This window comes from Mus caroli, chromosome 16 (assembly GCF_900094665.2).
Source record: "Mus caroli chromosome 16, CAROLI_EIJ_v1.1, whole genome shotgun sequence".
Lineage (NCBI taxonomy): Eukaryota > Metazoa > Chordata > Mammalia > Rodentia > Muridae > Mus > Mus caroli.
In genome coordinates, this window is record NC_034585.1 from 39,350,224 (window position 1) to 39,373,140 (window position 22,917).

The 22,917-nt window shown below is 38.4% G+C and overlaps 1 long non-coding RNA gene across 1 annotated transcript in view; it reads right to left on the reverse strand.

The window, feature by feature from the left end:
- Positions 1–7,958: 7,958 nt before the first annotated feature.
- LOC115029568 overlaps positions 7,959–22,917 on the reverse strand; it is a 163,803-nt gene continuing 148,844 nt past the window's right edge. Inside the window, exons 3-4 of the long non-coding RNA XR_003835127.1 lie at positions 22,393–22,468; positions 7,959–7,993 (exon numbers count right to left, since the gene is read on the reverse strand). This is a non-coding gene — a long non-coding RNA (uncharacterized LOC115029568). The remainder of the gene's footprint in view (positions 7,994–22,392; positions 22,469–22,917) is intronic.

Below are 22,917 nucleotides of genomic sequence, written 5' to 3' on the forward strand. Positions count from 1 at the left end.
GTCAATAAAGCAAAGTTGTGTTGCTTGTTATGCTTCAGGCAATAGCAGGACTTTTGGCAGGTGTTCTCAGCAAGATCCTTCTCCTCGCCTCTCCATTGAAGTAAGGTACACAGATTCTTTGATTTGGCCTTGAAGCTTGATTATTTGGATGGTTCAAGGAAAGAACTATGTTGTCTCTCTATTTTTAATCTTTGTTGGTTGGAAGAAAGCAGGAAGAATTTGACTCATAAAGATGACATATACTATAGCAGGGAAGGGAAGGGGGATGTGAGAGAGTTGGAGGATCATTTTCCTGAAGATTTAGTTTAGATTCTTATCTCATTTTCTTATACGAGTAGAATATGAATCCTTGGGTATTTTTAGTCCTGGAGGAGTAAACATATTTGCACTTTTGGTGACTGTTATGCAGTTTACCCTGATAGGCTGGAAAGTGAATTTTCAAGTTGATGAGGTCTTGCTAGTTCCTTTTTTCTTTACTGTAACTTCAGGCTTTTTCAACCACTGGAACAAAATGCTCTAACACAAACCCTGTGGCCATGGTCTTTCTTTCTCAGGGTTTCTATTCCTTAATTTCTGTCACTCGGACTTTTCCTGAATACTCTAACTTCCATAGGATATCTGAGCCACTCAGGAATTCAGCTAATTAGCCATGGAAGACAGTGATGCCAGAGGCCTTTTGAAAAAGATTAGAGGTAGTAGAGGCATGGAACTGGGATGAACTTAAAGATGGAAGCAAGAGTGTGATTACAGAATTAGGCCAAGCCAAGCCAATTCTAGGAGAAACTATATCGTCTATCACTTTTAGTAAGAAATGACGAGGAAGTGAAAAGGGACCTTAGAGTAAATGCCATGGAGCACACACATGTGAGCACTCACTAAATGAGAAAAAAACAAAATACATGCACTTGAATGTAAACACAGACCCTGTTACACTTAATGATGTTTCTAGGGGTGGTTTAACCCCTAGAAAAATTTTCTGAGGTTGTATTTTAAAGTATTTCTAGTATTTCTTTATTGTTTATACATATCTTGGCTAATACAGAAAACCTCTTTCCTGAGTGGAGATTGAAGTTTGCTTTAATTTTTTTTCAAAAGATTGTGTGGAAGAATGTAAGTCTAAATTTCCCTTTGAAATGTTATAGCATGTTCTTAAAGCTTCCACACAGCATGTGTGAAAGATCAAACTGTTAGAAACTTGCTAATAACACAGTACTAATCAAAGTTAATTGTGTGTTGAATGAATAATGGTATGTTAGATAAATAATATACATTCATTTGAAATCACTATCTATTAATGAAAGTATGTCAAACATGGCCTGTGTGTTAATTAGTGGAGATAAGAGAAAAGTGCAATCTGATTTTACCCAATGGGCCTTATACTTTACATTGTGATTCTTGAAGTTTAATGTTTATAAAAATTACTCTAGGTAAGCTAAAATTAACAGGAGTCTCTGGCTTCATTAAAAGACATCCTGATTCATTCATTGCAGGAGTAACCCAGGAATCCATATTTTAAATAAAACATTAGAGGATTCTAAATGCTCTGGTCCTATGGTCATACTGTCATATGACACAGATAAAGGACACATGGATATTGGATTATAAAACACAGTCAGTATTTCAAGAGAGAGATGGCAATGGAGAGAGACCCCTTAAGTCCCAATGTCTGCAGAAATCAAGGAGGGTATCTAGAAAAGAACACAGGAATGGGTCCCTGAAGTATGAATTAGAATTTGCCAAGTGGAGGAAGATGACTCTAGATGTTGTACCAGATAAGTTTTTTAAAAACATAATGTCATTTTGAAAAATGACAGGTGATTCGTCGTTATGAAAGAGAAAGCCTAATGTGTAAAGGATGCTAACAAAAAAATAAATAAATAAGATCAGGAATCAGCCTGCAATCCAATTTAAAGTGTTTGCATATTCAAATTATAGACATTGGGGAAGAAATATTTATAATCAGGAGGCATAAATAACCAAATTTAGGGTTTGAGTCAAAGTTCTCTCTCTGGATGGAAAAAAAAATGAAAAATGAGAGAACAGAATCTGGAAGATAGAAGAGAGATACAGAATGTTAACAATAATATAAAATGGATTGAATTCAGAGTGGAGCTGCATGAATAAAATTCAGGCATTTCAAGGATGTTCAATATAGAACACTCCAATGTTGAGATGAGAGAAGGATCTCAAGAGAAGGAAATGTTACAGACAAGATCAACACTTCTACTCTTGGCAGATAATTGTCCATATGAACTAGATCTAGAATAACAGCACTGATAGAGAGTTAGACCGAGGGGCATGATCAATTCTACTTGTATGTTCTATGTTTCAAATATAGTAGGAAATGTTCATACACAGCGTTTAGTTTACTTTTTCTGTTCTTGTGATATACACCATGGCCAAAGCAACCTGTGGTGGAACCTATCCATTTAGCTTATAGGTTAAAGTTCAGTATCAGGGAAGAGAGGGGAGGAACTCAAGTAGGGATCTGAAGGCATGAGCTGAAGCAGAGACCATGAAGGGAGCCTTCTTACAATGCTCCTTACTTAAGTGCCCCTCTGCATGGGTTCCTTATGCAACCCAGGACTACCTCCCCATATGTGGCAATGCCCACAGCTGGCTGGTCCCTCCCACATCAATCATCAGTCTAGAAAATCCCTGACAGGTGAGGTGGATGGAGAAAAGGAACTGGGTGGGAGATGGAAGGGGTATGAAGATGGCAATCAGGTGTTGGGGGAGGGTTGTGGGAGAGGTCTGAGACTGAGAATGGAAATAGGTGGAGGTGGGGCATCTCTGGGACAGTAGATGGGGGAGGCTATAATGAGTCTATGGGGTTGTCCCTTGCTGAGATTTGTACCAGTGGGGAATATAGAAACTGAAGTGGCCACCTCCTATAGCCAGGCAGGACTTTCAGTGGAATGAGGGGGACATCAAACCACCCATGAAACCTTCAACCAATAATTTATCCTGCCTATGAGATGTGCAGGGATAAAGATGGAGCACAGACTGAAGGAAAGGCTAACCGATGACTGTCCCAACTTGACACTCACCCCATGGGAAAGAGCTCACCCTGACACTATTAATGACACCCTGCTATGCTTGCAGACAGGAACCTAGCATAACTGTCTCCTGAGAGGCTTCATCCAGCAGTGGATGGAAACAGATGTAGAGACCCATAGCCAAACATTAAATGGAGCTCAGGAAGCCTATGGAAGAGTTTTGGTATAGAATTGATCAAACCAGAGAAGTCAAAGACAGCACAAGAAGACCTACAGAATCAACTAATCTGGGCTCATCAGAGCTCACAGAGACTGAACAACCAACCAAAGAATATTCAGGGTCTGGACTTAGACCCTCCTACTCTCCCACATGGCTTGGTCTTCATGTGGGTACCCTAACAACTGGATTAGGGGCTGTCTCACAGTCTTTTGTCTGCTATTGGATTATCTTCTCCTACCTGGACTGCCTGATTGGGCCTCAGAGAGAGAGGAGGTGCTTAGTCCTGCTGGGACTAGTGTCCCAGGGTGGAGTGGTACCCAAGGAGGGCTTCCCCTTCTCTGAGGAGAAGAGAAGGGAGTAATGCAGGAAGGGATTTGTAAGGGCAGGACTTGGAGGAGAGGAGGGAGAGGGGCTGCAATTGGGATGTAATGTAAAAGAAAAATTATGAAAAAAAAAGAAAAGGAAAACCATGAAAAGGTACTAAAAACACTGCAGCTATGTCAGCAATAAGCTAGAATTAGTATTTGGTAAAAACATATTCCTATGCATTCTACATCCAGATTTTTATTTCTTATATCAAAAAGGATGTCAGTGGATCCTTTGCAATTGAATTCAGCCTCAGAGAGACTGAATAACTAGTTTATGTGCTGTTATAAGCCCAAAAAGTAATACAAGGCACATTGCTTCCTGAGTTGTATAAAATTTACTGCAACAAACTACTCATAAATATGTCTATATTAAGAATAAAAGGTACTGCTAATCCTGTGCTACAGAGCTTCATACCAAAATTCATCCCGGAGAGAACTGGACTCCAAGGAGTACTGACACAGGCTTACAGGAAGGACAAGCCACAGTCAAAGACAGCAAGACACCAGTGATAACCAGATGGCAAGAGGCAAGGGCAAGAACATAACCAACAGAAACTAAATCTACTTTGCTTCATTAGAACCCAGTTATCACACCACAGCAAGCCCTGAATACCCCAACACACCAGAAAAGCAAGACTCTGATTTAAAGTTAAATCTTGTGATGATGATAGAGGACTTTAAAAAGGACATAAATAACTCTTTTAAAATACTGGAGCACACAGATAAACAGGTAAACGCACTTAAAGAGGAAACACAAAAATCCCTTAAAGAATTATAGGAAAACACAAGCAAATAGGTGAAGGAATTGAACAAAACCATCCAGGATCTAAAAATAGAAATAGAATCAATAAAGAAATCATAAAGGGAGACAACCCTGGAGTTAGAAAATCAAGGAAAGAGATCAGAAGTCATAGACACAAGCATCACCAACAGAATACAAGAGATAGAAGAGAGAATCTCAGGTGCAGATGATACCATAGAAAACATTGACACAACTGTCAAAGAAAATGCAAAATGCAAAACGCTCCTAACCCTAAACATCCAGGAAATCCAGGACACAATGAGAAGACCACAAACCTAAGGATAATAGGTATAGAGGAAAGTGAAAGTTCCTAACTTAAAGGGCCAGTAAATATCTTCAACAAAATTATAGAAGAAAACTTCCCTAACCTAAAGAAAGAGATGCCCATAAACATAAAAGAAGCCTACAGAACTCCAAATAGACTGGACCAGAAAAGAAATTCCTCCCATCACATAATTGTCAAAACACCAAATGCACAAAATAAAGAATCTTAAAAGCAGTAAGGGAAAATGTCCAAGTAACATATTAAGGGCAGACCTACCAGAATTGCACCAGACTTCTCACCAGAGAGTATGAAAGACAGAAGATCTGGGAAGATGTCATAAAGAACCTAAAATAACACAAATGCCAGCCCAGGCTACTATACCCAGCAAAACTCTCAATTACCATAGATGGAGAAACGAAGATATTCCATGACAAAACCAAATTTACAAAATATCTTTCCAAAAATCTAGCCCTACAAAGGACAGTAGAAAGAAAACTCCAAAAGATGGAGAGAAACCACACCACAGAAAAAGCAAGAAAGTAATCTTCTTTCAACAAACCTAAACGAAGATAGCCACACAAACATAATTCCACCTCTAATAACAAAAATAACAGGAAGCAACAATCACTTTTCCTTAATATCTCTTAGCATCAATGGACTCAGTTCCCCAATAAAAAGACATAGACTAACAGACTAGATACATAAACAGGACCCAGCATTTTCTTCATACAGGAAATGTAGCTAAGTGTCAAAGACAGACACTACCTCAGAGTAAAGGGTTAGAAAACAATTTTCCAAGCAAGTGATCCCAAGAAACAAGCTAGAGTAGCCACTCTAATATCGAATAAAATTGACTTTCAACCAAAAGTTATTAAAAAGATAAGGAAGGACACTTCATGCTCATCAAAGAAAAAAAAAACTACTAGAAAAAGAATCCTCAATTCTGAACATCTATGCTCCAAATGCAAGGGTACCCACATTCATAAAAAAAAAAAAAAAAAAAAAAAAAAAAAAAAAAAAAACTTTACTAAAGCTCAAAGCACACATTGCACCACATGCAATAATAGTGAGAGACTTCAACACCCCATCCTCATCAATGGACAATCATGGAAACAGAAAAAGGAAACTTCAGTTGAGAAAACGTCTCCATTAGATTGTCGAGTAGGCAAAAATCATTCAGTATTTTCTTGACTTGATTTATTATTGCAAGTGACATCACTGAACAGCTGGAATAAGAAATCAGTGTGTACAAGATAGTCATTCTATTCCTTTATGACCTCTTCTTCAGTGCCTGCCTCCAAGTTAATGTTTGATTTCCTGTCCTGACTACCATTCATAATGTACTGTAAGATATAAGATGAAATAAACTATTTCCTCTCAATAAAAAAGAAAGAAAGAAAGAAAGAAAGAAAGAAAGAAAGAAAGAAAGAAAGAAGAAAGAGAGAGAGAGAGAGAGAGAAAGAAAGAAAGAAAGAAAGAAAGAAAGAAAGAAAGAAAGAAAGAAAGAAAGAAAGGAAGAAAGAAAGGTTACAACAGGTAGTTGGGTATGTACAGATTATACCTTTCAAAACTGGTGTCCAAAAATGAACACTTTTGCACAGTGACAATAAATGATCCATTTCAAATAAGAAAAATAAAATAGTTAGCAGACATGACCACAGGTCAATATGATGGAGGTAATTCCTCAGTCAAAGTCCTCTTTTCCCAGGATGCAATTACTTAGTAATATTTGTGCTGTATTAAGTAACATAAGTAATATAAAAATTATTTAAAAAATATTGAGTATGTGAAAAGTTTGTAAATATCTTAGGAGAGACTTGCTAATTCATAGATTTTGAAAACTGCAGAGATTCCTAGAGCCTATTTCTTATGGACACTGAGGGGTGACTACACAGCACACCAACCCACTCCCATCTCCTTCCATCAGCTGCCTTAGCTGTCAGCACCCATTGTACTCCAACAGACTCTTAGTTAATTTCACCTTCTTCTTAATAGCAAGAGTTATAGCAAAATGTAAATCAGGTTACATCAATCTTTTGCTTTAAATAATTCAATACTTCCAAAGTATACCTAGAAGTAATTATAAGACACACACACACACACACACACACACACACACACATTGTCTTACTTGCTTCTCTATAAACATGTTTCAAAGCACTCTGAGTTGTGCTCATTTTCATCCAGTCACAAATGTCAGCAAAATTCTCCCATCTTAACTCAAGTTTGCTCCTTGCCTGGAACATTTCTCCCGTGAAAAGTCACTGGACTGTTTTTACCTTTCAATTTCTGCCTAAATGTTTATTCTGAGAGTCTACTTAACCATCATATTTAACAATAGGTCTCCTGTGTTCTTATCTTTGTCATCATGTTTGGCTCACACATGGAACTCATTACACTGTATTTACTTTTATCCATTTCTCCTTTACTATATCTGTCTGTTTTCCCCACTACATAGTAATCTTCATGCCTTCCTTAAGTATTGTTGAATTCCCAACCCTTCACAGCATGCTTATAAAAGAGTAGACGCTCACCAAGTATCTGTTAAAGCAATGAATTGCTGGGACAAGATGCAGAGATAGTCATCTGTGGATGAAATTGTAGAAGTCAACGCCTGTTGTTTATGGTACAGATAAAAGAGACTGGTTAAGAGGAAAAAGAAGTCATGAACAGCTCAAGAAGTAAGAAAGCGCTTCCAGGGGAGGAAGGAGGAGATAAAGTGTGCCATATGATCTGTTGGATCCAAAATACCAGGAACAAAGTCAAGTTGAAAGACACACTATATCATATCTATGTGATGTATGATATGAGAATAAGTGGGCTGAATTCAACTGAACCAATGCTTCAAAGAAACCGAAAAAGGGCATGGATTTTTTTTTATTCATCATTTTATTTGTTTACATTTCAAATGATATATCCCCCTTTCTGGTTACACCCCCACAAACACTCCAAGCCACCCCCTTTCTCCCCTCTCCTTTGCCTCTATGAGGGTGGTCCTTCACCCACTCCCACCTCACTACTCTAGCATCCCCCTATGTTGGAGCATCAAGCCTCCACAGGACCAAGGGCCTCCCCTCCCATTGATGTCAGATTAAGGTCATTCTTTGTTACATATATATCTGAGGCCATGTATCCCTCCATGTATACTCTCTGGTTGGTGGTTTACTCCCTGGGAGCTCTGGGTTGTCCAGTTAGTTGACATTGTTCTTTCTATGAAGATGCAATCCACTTCAGCTTCTTCAGTTCTTCCCCTAGCTCTTCCACTGGGATCCCCCGGGCTCAGTTCAATGGTTGGTTGTGAATATCCGCATCTGTATTGGTCAGGTGTTGGTAGCACCTCTTAGGGAACAGGAAAGGCATAGATTTTATAATTAGATACAACTGACCATCTCAACAGGAACATTTGCTTTCTAATGCAGTTTGCCTAATATAGTGATTCATACTCTTACTGCCCTAAGAAAATATATATCCCATGGGGCCATGATGTTTTTCACATGCATTGGCAAACCACAAGCTCCAATAAACATTCCCCAAAATTCATGGAGATAAGTATCAGGTTTTTTAAAATTCCTGTTTCGGACTGAGGAGGTGCCCCAATTATTAAAGTACCTTCCTAGGTATATTAAGTCTTGTGTTCATTCCCCACATCATATTAAGTAAGGTGGTTTGGCTATGATCCTAGCTCAAATTTGAGGTCAGCTCTAATATGTAAGACCCTGCCTCAAAAAATGCCTTAGTTCACATTCATTCTCTCTCTCTCTCTCTCTCTCTCTCTCTCTCTCTATATATATATATATATATATATATATATATATGAGTAAGGCCATACAGCTTCAATGCATTATCAAATCAGCACATTGGTCCCACAGTGAATTAGTTGGATGGTTCGAGTTCTGAGGTTGGTATTCAATCATCTTCCTAAATTTACTGTGAGATCTGCAGATAGGCTTAAATGTCAGCAGGCTTTATTTATTGTTTAATCTGCTCAATGGATGCCATTCCTTTAAATCTTTTCATGCAATGATTGTAGCAAGGACTAGAGGACCTGGGTTTGTCTTTATCATCATAGTCTACATCCATTTCTATTCACTAAAGAAAATTTTTCACTATAAAAAATTTTGCATTATAAGAAATTCATTTAAAGGTAAAGGAGCCCAGCATCTTCTTCAGATCCAAGAGTCATTTTTTGAAAGAAACTCAGACACTTTACCAAACAGAGCTTATCTCACAACAAGCAGATTATTGTGAAATGGAATATACTGCTGTTTATAGTTTAGACTCTGACTTCAAAGGTTCTTTAACTTTATTTTTTCCCTCAAACAGTTGTTTTCATATCTAAATTCAATAGATTAGATACATACAACAATGATTTCTTCATGTTTCTGATGGTTAGGCTCTCTTGTTCTGAAGCCAGCACATTTCTTCAACTGTTTTTTTATTAGCTCTAAAATCAGGCAGTGGTTTGAATTGTTTCTTATTTATATATTTCTTAATCTTGTAGAAATGGCTACACTCTAGATGACTGAGGCAGCTTGGGACAGCGAGGCGAAGGGAGGAAATATGAGCTAGATTGTGTGTGGATTAGAACATCAGAAAATTAGGCCCTACTTAGAGAGCATGTGAGAAGTGTACAGACTACTTTAGAGAAAGGAAAGACAGTACGTGTCTGCACATGGAGTCCGGAAATTGCAAGAGTAAGAACTCACACGTCTGATTCTTTTAAAAAACACAACAGACATTTGTCTTCTAATGGATGCTGAGAAACTATTACTACAAGTGGCATCAGAGCCAAAAGGATTGTTATATCCGGACATCAATTCATCATGTCTGCAGTGAAGAGGAGGCATATGTTCTGATGACTCTCCATTGATTGGTCAGCTCCTGTTTCCATAGCAATCCATGTACAACTCATTTTTCCCCTCTCTCTCTCCCCTCCTGTGTTACCTCCACTGCATAGAGAAGACCATAAGGTTTATAAACAGAAATATTAGGTCAATGTAAAGTGGTACCATGGCCGTTATTGCTGTGACTGATAATTTAAACCGTATCAGAGTTTCTGTCTGTGTAGCACTGGCAAGACAACAAAGGAGCCTTGTATTTTGTTCTATCACTGGGAAAAGTGACATATATCTAAATAGGTAGGGGGGTTATTTTTTGTTTATTTGTTTTGTTTTGTTTTTGTACATAATACGTATGTTTAGGGAAATGGTGTGTTCCTTCACCTGGCAATAGCAAACCCACTGGGATCTCTATAAGTTTCTGGCTTGGCACATGTACTTGGACTTTTTCTGTGGAATGATCACACTTATTAAGGTATAGCTCTCATCGACACACTCTTTTATTTTATTCTGGGCACTGTGAATGTAAAAAACAGTAGTCAGTATTTTCTAACAATGTGAACACAGAAGTTTGTTTGTTTACAGATAGTTTGTTTTCAGTGTTTCACTGAACATGACCACACCCTTGTGGTAAAGCGCATGCTGGGTGGAAGCTGGCCAGCAGGGCTCCATTCACTCTGATTTTACAAAAGTGCTCAGTTTGTCTTTGGGGTACTTATTCCTTCCTGACTCTGAGTCAATGAACTCCATTCTCACCTCCAGGGGTGGCAATCAGAGACCTCCATTCCCCTGGTGACTGTGTCAATAGGAAGTGACTTTGGCCAACCTAGACTCCAGGGACAAAAAAAAAAAAAAACCATAATCCTGATCCTTTGCCTGAGTGACCAAAAGTACTTCAATTTCTTTTTTTGCATTTTATAAATTGTATATAATAAGCACTTACTAAGCTATTTTCAGTATCCATACATTTACAGAATTTTGCATGCTTCCAAGATAGAGTGTCTTAGACATATACTGACAAGGAGGAATTTAGGATGATGAGGAAAATGTCAAGTATCCCAGAGACGTTCTTAATGTCATATCATCATCCTTGTAAATTTGACTGGAAGCTGAGGTTGAAAAATCATAACTTATTCACCATCATAGGATATTGGCAGATATTTTAAGTCTCAGGAGACATAAATGTGAATCTTATTTCAATTCTTTCATTTCTACTACAGCACATTTTTTTCTATTATGCATTACAGAGTGGACACACAAATCTAAATTTGCATCTGGTTCCCATAGTAACTGCATTCCAGCTTTAAACATTAGGCACTACCTGTTGTTCTGTGGGAAAATGTCCAAACGATACCATAGCTTACAGAAGAGACAAAGGCTATATACACTTGTCTCAAATAGCAGAATCTAAGGCATTATTTCTCAAGTACAGTTAGCTACACATTTACAGACCTAAAAAAAAACATTTAGGATTCTACCACCCGCCTCCTTACTCTATTAGCAAACACAGCATCTGGAAGGTTTTTTTTTTTCCCCTTTAAAAATATGCAGTCCTTACTTCCATACACTCCATTAGGAGGAAACTCACAACCAGGCATAATGGCATATTATGGTATGCAGAACTCATACAGCACTCGCATGTATTTCCTCTGATATTTGATCATTGTGAAAACCACAACACAGTTAAACTTCTCTCACCCAGGATTTCTGGCGTTCTACATTTGCACAAGAACACACACATGAAATTTCACTTCCAAATATATCAAGCTATTTTAGAAATAGTGTGAACCTTTTTTTTTTTTTCTCATTCAGTTTTAGTTCTTCCTACTTGCAAGAAAATTAGCTGTTAGGGAAGACTTGGGGGTATTCCTTAATTAAAATGATTTCTCATCACTCTGAATTAAAGACTCTAATCTATAACGGGGGGAGTGTCCCTCCCTGGAAAGACTTCATTTGCAAAGGGCAGGGCATTTTCAGAAACTGGATTACTTAGGCTTTTGCATGCTTTGAATAGATGTGATTAAAAGCTTGAGGTTTTTTTTTTTTTTTCTTTTTTAAGGTTCGAAAGAAAATCACTCCCAAAATAAATATAAGCAGTTGTACAAAATGGTGTACAGCATATATTACAAAGGAAGGTGGCTTCCAGTCTGAAACAGTAAATGGAAAAAAGACTGAACAGGTAAACAGAGGATTTGTCTCCTTGCTTTGCAACACTTAATTTTTTTCATCAGGCTTTTAAGCAGCTTTTTGTCAGCTTAGAATTTAAATCAGGAAATCCGAACAATAGAGTAGGTTGTGCCCATTGCTCTCCAATGTAGTGTTCTGTCCAGTGACTTCAGATGTTCATTCTGCTGCAATTAATGCCTGGCTCCCTCAGGACTAGACTTTTCCTTTTCCTTTCTCTTGAGAAAGCTGTGAGAAAAGAATTAGTTTTGATGACAAGGATTCCTAGTTGGACCTGAGGTATGCACACATGAGCCACATGAACTTTCTGAGCATCTTGCCACTTTGCAGTGGGAGATTGTCTTAGTCAGGGTTTCTATTCCTGCACAAACATCATGACCAAGAAGCAAGTTGGGGAGGAAAGGGTTTATTCAGGTTACACTTTCCACATTGCTGTTGATCACCAGAGGATGTCAAGACTGGAACTCAAGCAGGTCAGGAAGCAGGAGTTGATGCAGAGACCATGGAGGGATGTTCCTTACTGGCTTGTTTCCCCTGGCTTGCTCATCTTGCTTTCTTATAGAACTGAAGACTACCAGCCCAGAGATGGTCCCACCCACAATTGGCCTTTCCCCTTTGATCACTGAATTAGAAAATGCCTTACAGCTGGATCTCGTGGAGGCACTTCCCCAACTGAAGCTCCTTTCTCTGTGATAACTCCAGTTTGTGTCAAGTTGACATAAAACTAGCCAATATAGAGATACACTCTCTTACCTGTAAACATGAGAAGGAAACACATATTGCTAAGAATGACACTTAGTGAACACAGATAAGTTTAATTTTTGGCCCATATCTTTCTGTAAGGTCTTCAGGATCCCCCATTACACACTAAAGAAGTTACTTCCTGATAGCCCTAAAATACAGAAATTCTGCCAGACAAGTGCTTCCTGGCCTTCATCCTTTGATCCAGTCCTTACTAACTGTCACAGGGGCAAATAGAATGACCCAAAGGATTTGGGGGCAATAAAACACATTTCCTGCTGGTTTCATGCTATCAAAAACCAGACTTCTACTTCCAGATGTCCAAAAAGAAACAATTGAAACTGGATTATAAGAGGTGGAATTTTCTTAGCTCCATGCTTAGCACACAGCAACTGCTCAGGGAATATGATCCATTACCAAACAGTATTTCTGGGATGACCAGCTAAATGGGTCAAGAAGGGGAGTGCTGGATGCTAGGGTGAACCGTATTAGATGAACTGCTAATGATGATGACTGTGAACATGAAACCAATTTCTGGTTAAATAGGAATGTGCAGAGATACAATTTCAGATGAGACATGAAGGGTAGAATATCTTACTTTCCCCAAGACAGAGTCAGAGGTTCGATTAAGTGGGGATATAAACCACAATACAGACATTCCACTCTTAGCTGAAGTCAGCACACAGTGACTCCCCCTAGATCTTTCACCTTGGATTTTAGAAGTATTATTCTGGAATATAATAATCTGTCATGTGGAAAAAATCACATCATTCTAAGCTTTCCTTGAGAGGTGACAGACTCAACTCTACCCATAAGTTATGGATAAAAAAGAAAAAAAAATAGACAAATGAAAGAACTTATATTACAGGCCTGAAAGTTCTAGAAAAGAGTCACTTGTAGCACTCCAAAGTCCCACACTGTGATCTGAATGGGTAAAATGCTTTGCTTAGAGTAATAGTATTTGAGAGATTAGAAGCACAATAATGTCATCTAACCACTGTCTTATTTGTTTGAGACCATGTCTCATGTGGCTACCATCATGCCTGCTTTTTGGCTCAGGTAACTTTAAGCTGGGGCACATGAGATAAATTTGAGAGAAGTGTCTGTAAGCCTCCTGAAATTACATGTCAAAAGAAGTGTGCGACCCCCCCCCCACACACAAATGCACCTAGAAATATGGAAAGATGGAAATGGAAAACAGAGAGTTGACTTTTCTTTTTCATTAGAGGAGAATGCAGCCATGCTGATGCCATTTGATTCCAGAACAACCTACCAAACCTTGACGTAACTTTCCATGCATGGATCCTTGCACGTTGTTACCATATGCTCCTCAATACTGATAGAAGCCTTGATTATGAAGAAAAGTCACACAGAAAGAATCTGGCCCTTGTGGAGATGGCTCCATGGGTAAAGCTCTTGCCACACAAGTGTGAGGACCTGAGTATTTCATTCCTTAAATAAATTGTATGTTAGATACATATCTAGCTCCTCAGAGAATGTCTGCATTCTTGCTTCAACATGCATAAAATTATGGGTAAAGTCTCTGTGACTTCTGCTAGACTTTTTTTTCTTGGATATTTTCTTTATTTATATTTCCAATGTTATCCCTTTTCCTGGTTTTCCCTCCAAAAAACACCCTCCTCCATCCCCTCTGCACTTCCTCTGCTCACCAACTTACCTAATCCTGCTTCCTAGCCCTGGCATTCCCCCACACTGGGGCATAGAGCCTTCATAGGACAAAGGGCCTCTCCCCGCACCGATGTCCAACTAGGCCATCCTCTGCTACATATGCAGCTGGAGCCATGAGTCCCACCATGTGTGCTCTTTGGTTGGTGGTTTAGTCCCTGAGAGCTCTGGGGGTACTGGTTAGTTCATATTGTTGTTCTTCTGCTAGACTCTTATGGGATATTTGAACCAAGGTTGTTAAACAATCCAGCTAGAAGAATGCAATAATGTACAGATATGGGAACTGGAGAATTATGCCAGAAACAATGGACAGAACCAGGTCTAAGAAACAGTTCTATCCATTCCAGGTTCACCACTTTTCCTCATAAAGCTCAGAACTTTGGATGCATCTGTTTGGAGATCTAACTCTATCACTCAGCAAATGTGCTATCCACCCGAAGTGAGCACATTCTGTTATCATGAGATGATGGGAACCACTGCAAGCAATGGACTCCACTGCTTAGTAGTCTCCTCTACAACTCAGCATGAAATGGCCTTGGCAACCCGTCTGGTAGATGCGCGCCTCCATCTTCATTGGCTTTCTTATCTTCATTTCTTTTTTTTTAAACAATCTTTATTAGATATTTTCTTCATTTACATTTCAAATTCTATCCTGAAAGTCCCCTATACCCTCTCCCCACCCTACTCCCCAACCCACCCACTCCTGCTTCCTGGCCCTGGCATTCCCCTGTACTGGGGCATATAATCTTTGCAAGACTAAGAGGCTCTTGTCCCAGTGATGACCAACTAGGCCATCTTCTGCTACATTTGCAGCCAGAGACACGAGCTCTGGGAGTACTGGTTAGTTAATATTGCTGTTCCTCCTATAGGGTTACAGACCCCTTCAGCTCCTTGGGTACTTTCTCTAGCTCCTCCATTGGGGGATCCTGTGTTCCATCCTATAGATGATTGAGAGCATCCACTTCTGTATTTGCCAGGCACTGGCATAGCCTCACAAGAGACAGCTATATCAGGGTCCTTTCAGCAAAATCTTGCTGGCATATACAATAGTGTCTGCATTTAGTGGATGATTATGGTATGGATCCCTGGGTGGGGCAGTCTCTGGATGGTCCATCCTTTGGTCTCAGCTCCAAACTTTGTCTCTGTAACTCCTTCCATAGGTATTTTGTTCCCCACTCTAAGGAGGGATGAAGTATCCACACTTTGGTCTTCCTTCTTCTTGAGTTGTGTTTTGCAAATTGTATCTTGGGTATTCTAAGTTTCTGGGCTAATATGCACTTATCAGTGAGTGCATATCGTGTGACTTCTTTTGTGCTTGGGTTACCTCACTCAGGATGATATCCTCCAGATCCATTCATTTACCTAAGAATTGTATAAATTCATTGTTTTTAATAGCTGAGTAGTACTCCATTGTGTAAATGTACCACAAAGAATTCTCAACTGAGGAATACCGAAGGGCTAAGAAGCACCTGAAAAAATGTTCAACATCCTTAATCATCAGGGAAATGCAAATCAAAACAACCCTGAGATTCCACCTCACACCAGTCAGAATGGCTAAGATCAAAAATTCAGGTGACAGCAGATGCTGGCGAGGATGTGGAGAAAGAGGAACACTCCTCCATTGTTGGTGGGATTGCAAGCTTGTACAACCACTCTGGAAATCAGTCTGGCGGTTCCTCAGAAAATTGGACATAGTACTACCGGAGGATCCCGCAATACCTCTCCTGGGCATATACCTAGAAGAAGTTCCAACTGGTAATAAGGACACATGCTCCACCATGTTCATAGCAGCCCTATTTATAATAGCCAGAAGCTGGAAAGAACCCAAATGTCCCTCAACAGAGGAATGGATGCTTATCTTTTTTTCTAATTCTATTGACCTGTGGGGCTGCTTCTGAGACTGTTCCAGGGGAGGCCACTCATCCCAGTGACAGAGCCTTTGCATCACCAGCAGCTCCTGATCTCTGCCTTTCATTCCCTGCACTCTGCCTTTGTTAAGGGAGGATCTAAGAAGCAGGGCTAAATTAGAAAAGTTAGTGAGCCGGGCATGGTGGCGCACGCCTTTAATCCCAGCACTCGGGAGGCAGAGGCAGGCGGATTTCTGAGTTCGAGGCCAGCCTGGTCTACAAAGTGAGTTCCAGGACAGCCAGGGCTATACAGAGAAACCCTGTCTCGAAAAACCAAAAAAAAAAAAAAAGAAAAGAAAAGTTAGTGAAGAACTTCTTCAACTCATTAGCATGTCCAAAAAGAAAAAAAAAGCTTTGTGAGATATAAGAATATGAGACATGCTATTCTCAAGTGAAACCAGTGGCTCATTTTTGTAGAGTATTCATGACTTACAGAGTAACAGGATCTTTCTAGAATCAGATGGCCATTCTCCATATAACAAAATTCTAAGGAGCATCACAATCTGCGAATTGTTCATTTCTCCCACCAATGCCTTCTCACCAATATTGCACAATGTTTATTGAGTTCCTACTATGTGTCTGACATTGTGTCACACTCTTTGTATGCATTTTCTCATTGAATTGTCATAGTTAAATAGTATAGGCATCTCAGTCTCAGAGGTATGGAAACACACTCAAAACAGTTAAAAGGGTAGAAAATGATAGAGCTAAACTCTGACTCAGCTCAATTGAATGTAGCTAATATGATCACTATGTTTACCACACATATATATTTTAAAAATATATTAGCTACCTTTTGGTACAAAGAAACTCAATAATATAACTATAGGATATGCTGCTTCTATGTGTCAAAATTTAAGAACTTAATTGATTTTTTTTTTGATTTGGTGATTGTATCATGTGTTAGAGCTTTTGTTGTTCACACAAAGATACCCGAGGTAAATAAATTAAGAATAAGGGATAAAATATTTATTTTGGCTAATGGTTTCAGAATGACTAATTTGACGGAGGCCATGGTAGAACAAAGCAAGCACTCCAGTTACGGTGGACAGAAAGCATCAAAAGAGAGAGATTATGCCTCAGACTTTCTTCTTTCTTCCCTAGTATTTAATATAGGCTCCAGCCTGTGGGATGCAGCACCTATATTGAGGGAATATCTTACCCCATCGTTGGTCCTCTCTGAAAACATTCAGATCTGTACTTTATTCATCTCTTGAGTATTTCTCAAGCTAACAAAGTTGATAATCTAGACTAAATGTCATAAATCTAAGTCCATTTTATTATATCAAATCCCAAATCTCGTAAGTATGGTACCCACGAAAATTGCAAATAAATAAGAGAAACAGTTTCTCAAAGGCCCAGTACTGGAATCTCAAGTGAATCTCCAGAAATATAAATAGGAACACATTCATCATGGAAATTCCAGTAGGTGTAAACACTAGATTGTCAGATGTCTAGCGAGGAAAACATACCACAGAGAAGAGAAGATGTCTTAGCAGCCACAAACCCCAAAACTAAATCCTGCCATTCAACATTTCAGTAAAAACATGTTGGGCTTAGAAGTCTCACTAGCTAGATGCCTTGCTAAACCAGGATCTTTACTACATTACTTGCTTATCAAGAGTACTTGTTTACATCAAAAGTGAGAGAAAAATGAAAGCAGGAGTAAAAAACCAAAAGTGACAGAGATAAGGGATGTGAGAGGCAGCAGTGCCTGGATGCAGAGGCAAAAGCTGTCTGCCAAGTGACTGGGATGGGAAAGCTGAGGATGATGGAGAAAAAAAAAACTGGAGTAAGAGGTGACACAGCTGTATGAGGCATATCTCCAGAGGATGAAGTTGCTGAAACATTGTTAGGTCTGAATATGGGAATGGGATTATTTTATTCTTTTGATATAGCTGGGACTTGAATCCAAGGTCTCGGTGAGTTAACCAAACACCTCCCAATGTGATACAGCACAGTCCTGAACATGGAGATGGTGGAGAGATGCCTAACAGCATTGCTAGAGAAGGAAGGAAGGCTTAGCTTCAAGGTACTATAGCACAAAATGAGTGAAACAAGCTGTATTAGGCAACAGATAGCATCAAAAGACGAACAAATGGTTTGTGGATTAAATTGTGATGACATCTCACCAGTTGATGAAAGAGTAAGCCATGCCCATTTAGCTTCAGTGTGAGGGTAAAACACTAAGTGTGCAATGATTATAACACAAGGAATATGTACAACTTGAGTGATAATACAGACCATCATAATAAATGATATTATAAAATAAAATCATAATAAATAAGCAGAATAAAAGGAGGTTTGAATGTAGGGGGGCTGGAATGTTCCGGAGGACACTAGATTTTTATAAAGATGACACATTTTCTAAACGAATCTAGAAATGCAATGTCACTCTAAACCAAATGCTAACACGGTTATTTAAATATAAATCAGAAAATGATTTCTAAAGCTTCTCAAATCAGATCTGTGACGTTGCATCCAGGATACCTTCTATCCGATATAAAAGTTTATCTCAGTGTTTCAGTAATTCTGGCAATTTCCCAAACAGATCTGTGGTCATGGTTGGAATTAAATGTCCCATAATTAAGCAATTTAAGAGCAGTTGGGGCATAATAAATTAACAAAAGCCAATCTGTTTAGTGAATAGTTAATGCAAGGATAGAGAAACAAGTACTCTCATACATTGCAGGCTGGCCTGGAAAGCATTGCTACCTCATAGAGTCTGTCAAAATCCTTTTGTTGCCCTGAGCTTTGCCATTACATTCATTGACATTATTATCAAAACAACATATATAAGGCCACTTGTAATAAATCATCTTATTATAGTAAAAGATGGCAAGTGGCTGTGTTTGAGGGCATGGTTTCCAGAAAATACTTTCAGTTCCAATGATGTAGATATATATTTATTATATCATATATATTTATCCTATATCAATATATACTAAATATATTATATATAATCATCATATATAAAAATTTTGAGTTATCCATCTATATACATAGTTATATATGTATATATATTTATACTACTCAAAATATTTGATCTGAAATTTAAAAATGGGCCCGAATATAATGTACTTTTCATAACTGATTAAGGGACTGAGTTGGCAATTCTCTAATAACCTCATTAAATAGAATATATACAGTATATACATGGTATATGAAAAAAGTGAATAATTATGACTGTATACTTGCAAAGCTATATTGTTTGATATATACACAAATAATCTCTATTAATATATATAATACTATTACATAATACAATACCAATAATATAAAAATGTGACAGCAAATCAATGGTTCATATATATTTAAATAATTGTATATGTATAGATAGATAAAACTGTTGATGCTGATAACATTGGCTTCTCCAGTCAAGGGAAGAGCTAAATACCTGAATTATTGGGTGTCAAGTCTGGGATAGTGTTTTTTCATGTATACCATTTTGTGGCTCTTGAATTTCGAACCATATAGCTATAAATAACTCAAAAAATATTTGATCTGAAATAAAATGAGCCAGAATATAATGTACTTACCATAATTGGTTTAGGGACTGAGTTGGCAATTCTCTAATAGCCCCATTAAATATTGCAGTGGAATCATGGCCTGGCACAGCTATCAGGTAGGACTAAGATCTTAAACTCTGTGGCAGCTTGAACATCATTCTGTTATAGCATTTATCACATGGTATTATAGTCATCTATCAATAGTTTGGCCTCCCTTACTATGCTGAGAGAGCCTCAATGGAGCAGAGACAAATATTCATAGATTCATTTATTCATTCATTCACTAAATGGTAGACATGGTGTTTATTCATCCATGTATTGCCGGTGCCTGGCCTTCAACCAGCATATCAAAATTCAATGTACCACTTTCAAATGGATGCATGAGTGAATGAATAAAGTGTGTTCAGTGATTCATCATAGGACTCAAGATGACAGCCCCTTAAAATCAGTATTGTCAGTGTTCCTGACTTGGAGAAATGCTAACTTTTCTCTTGTGAATACTGAAATTGTAATCAGGTTGAATATATATCCAAAAGAAAAAAAAAAAAGCAAAAAAACTCTTGCTCTGCCTGCAGAGAAATTAAACATGTTCATTCAGACACAAAGGAGATGTTCCAATTCTTTCAAATACTACTTTTGCTACTTCCTGGTAAATTTGCATATTTGGAAATGCTGTAATTGTATCCATCAGAATGGACAGACATATCAATTTATATTCAGTGTGAAAGGGTTTGCCATTCTAGGCATTGTATCACCTGGGACTAACCTTTCCCTCAGTATCACTGGGAGGTATGAGAGCTTGATAAAGATCAAAAAAAAAAAAAAAAATCAGTGTGAAGAGTGATTGCTGTACAACTTGTCAGTGGTACAACCAGATTTAAGACAAACGAATCTGTGGTCTGAGTTAATTGTCTCATCTTTTTCCTCTCTCACCTAAAACCCCACAATTATGTTGAAAGTGAAGAAGTCGTAGATCCATGTTGATCAACTCTGACCCAAAGAGCTGATGAAAGGAAGCATGGTGTTATTAGAAGTCTTGAGTGGGCCCTAGCTGACCAACATGCACAAATGTGGCACTGTTCATTTTGTTTAAAAACTATGGTTGTAGACATCTTCTCCAAACTACCTGGGAACCATGGAAACGTTATGTTAAAACTCAGAGTTTATAAGGGACTCAAGCAATATAGAGGCCTCACTTGCACCCACCAGCTTTCGCCCCACCCCACCCCCAGTATCCTTCTACATTTTCATCAATTTATATGTCTCTACCCACTTCAATCTCTTATGAGTAGTTCCTGGAAGGACCTATATGCCTATATGGTTGTTTAATCCTGAAGGCTAAGGCCATTGTTAGGTACTCGATACTCAAAAAGTGTGTACACTGAAGACTGCAGTAATAGTTCTCTATGTGACATGACAGGAGGGCGTCTTTCCTAGTGTCAGCCCCAGAAGCATATCCACCCAACCCTTGCAATAAGAAAGCAGGTTTCTATGACTCTTCTGGGGCTATTAAGTGATGTGTAAGGTCATGTTTTATTCTAAAATTCTTTGATTTTATTTTTTAATAAGAGTACTGTCAGGAAAGAGAGGCAGGGATGTGACTGATAAAAAAAAGTAATAAATTTAACACAAAGTAATCACTGTATATTAAACTCCATATTAAATGCACACAGTTTCTACTAATAGGAGTTGAAGAAATGCAACTTCAAATAAACGGCATTTCATGAGGTAGGTGTGGTGGTACATGTCTGTAAGTCAGGGTCACCCTAAGCTACATGAAAAAACCCATCTCAACAAAATAAAATAAAAATACAAAAACAACAGTAAAAACACTCTGTGTTCAGGTGGCAGACATGCAAGGACAGCAAGTGCAAGGGGAGTGGAGGTTTCTCTTGTTTTCCCTGACCAGCCTAGCGACAGATCCTCCAGAAGGGACTCAACTCCATGGAGTTTTCCTCTAGGATTCTCATCACAGAAGAGAGTGGAGGTTAGTATTAGCAGGCTTTGTCTCAGGTCATCTCTTATCTTCAGCTCTGTATGTAACAAAATTAACTGCTCTAGGTAGATATAGGCACAATTGCACCAAAATCCTAATGCTTTCAATAGCAAGAGCTATTTTATATTATTCCACTTGAAAATGTTTGTGCTATGCCATCTGAGGTTGGCACCTGTGAACTACTGTGAATAGGCTCTCAATGTGGCTATTCAGAATTGTCAACGCCTCATGTAAGCTTCTTGCCCCTAAGATGCCTACATCTCCCTTACTTCACTCTTATAATACAGGGGTAGATGCGTTTACATCTCACTAGATTTACAGATATTCACTTATAGGTCATGTGATGCTCCCATCCCTGAAAAAAATATCCATCTTTCTCCATTTATCTTTCTATTTATATACTCTATAATAAACTCTGAGCATAGAAGGGAAATTTTCATTCCCCCACAGATCACTACATTTATTTATTTTTACTTCATTTTCATAATAATCCTACATGGCTGCTTGGCCCCTTCTTGCTCTCTTTAAGCTTTCACCTTTCTTACTCTCTAACGCTCTTTCTTTCTCTCCCTTCCTCCCCCCACCCTCCCCCCCAATGTGGCCATGGCCAGCCTCTCCCTCTTTCTACCTTCTCTCTTTCTCCCTGCCTTTCTACAATAAAGCTCTAAAACCATAGACTGTCTCTGATCATCAAGGCCTGCTGTACTTGAATGATGTGATAGGCTTTCCCCTAAGGAGCTGCGTCTAACCTCCTGCTGGAAGGCCTTCCTGCACTCCAGCCACTGCCCGACAATATTATTCTTTTCATTAACTTAAACTTCTCATTAACAATTATCAAGTATTTTAACCCAATACAGTTTTTTTTTCCTCAAATTACCTTGAGTAGATTTTGAATGATCACAGCATTTAAGGATTCTTCTAGTTTATCAGTCAATCACCATCAGGAGGTCTGTCTATATATTGAAAAAAGTACCAAAGAAGTTATGGTCCCATAAACTTACATTGTACTTACATTGTAGCTTGGATGAGAGTCTGCAATCAACATATCCACATTGAATGACCAGGGAGATTTTTCTGTAACATGCTAGAACCTCTTGGCTCTCTAACATGGAGCAGTGTATAGCAAGAGCTTACACTTTAGTGTACTCATATGCTATCATATAATTCTTTTTTTTTTTTTTTTTTTTTTGGATGGATTTTTTTAAAACTTGGTTTTAGAAAAATGAGTCTAAAAAAAAAAAAAAAAAGTGACCTTTCCAAATACGCTGGACTGCCTCACTGGTTGTTTAAAGTTGAAATGACTTAAGGGTCTGGAATATGGCAGTACCTCAGTGGTACAAGACTTAACATATTGTGCATAAGGGCCAGAGTCTAATTCCCAGTACCAAGAAGGAAAACAAAA